The sequence below is a fragment of the Chrysochloris asiatica genome, unplaced genomic scaffold (assembly GCF_000296735.1).
Source record: "Chrysochloris asiatica unplaced genomic scaffold, ChrAsi1.0 scaffold00036, whole genome shotgun sequence".
NCBI lineage: Eukaryota > Metazoa > Chordata > Mammalia > Afrosoricida > Chrysochloridae > Chrysochloris > Chrysochloris asiatica.
The window spans coordinates 11,845,963-11,846,565 of record NW_006408554.1 but is presented as its reverse complement, the minus strand read 5'-3'; the positions used below and the strand labels follow the sequence as shown (position 1 = coordinate 11,846,565).

At 33.2% G+C, this 603-nt stretch overlaps 1 protein-coding gene across 1 annotated transcript in view; it reads left to right on the top strand.

Moving 5' to 3' along the window:
* Nucleotides 1–603, top strand: part of CSPP1 (centrosome and spindle pole associated protein 1) — a 135,244-nt gene that overhangs the window by 15,850 nt on the left and 118,791 nt on the right. The window lies entirely within an intron of this gene.

Sequence of the window (603 nt, the reverse complement as noted above, 5' to 3'; positions counted from 1 at the left end):
TATTATTAATATTTAATAATAGCTTCATGAAGTAAGATCAGACAAGCCTTTTAGAATTCTGGAGTTCGGACTTTGGGTCATTGTTGTCATGCCTTTGTGACCTGGCCCAAGTACTTTAGCTGTGCCTTCTCATTTTGAGAATGGGCATCTGTCTTAAAAAATTGTTGTGGGCAGTAATTGAATTAATACGCAAATATGACTGGCACGTAATTAGTGCATAATGTTAATGTTTCTTTCCTCTTTTATATATATATTTTATTAAAAGTGGGTTTTTGCTTTTTGTAGATTACCTTGATTAAGAATTAAAAATTATTTTTGATCATTTCATTTACAAATTTTGTATAGTTTGAAATTCTGTTACCTTTTAAAGACAATATCCTTTGCTTGTTCCATGTTTTCCTGGCTCTGTCTTTGGTCCGATCTCTTCACTCCCTGAATGACTTCATATGCTCCTATGGCTTTTATTAAGCAACAGTGAATTCATGATACCTTGATCTTTCTCCCAATCCTAACCTCTTTTATGAACTCTGACCTCCTACTGGATATCTGTAGATGGGTGCAAACTCAGCTTGTGCAAAATTAACTTCTACTCTTTTTTTTTTT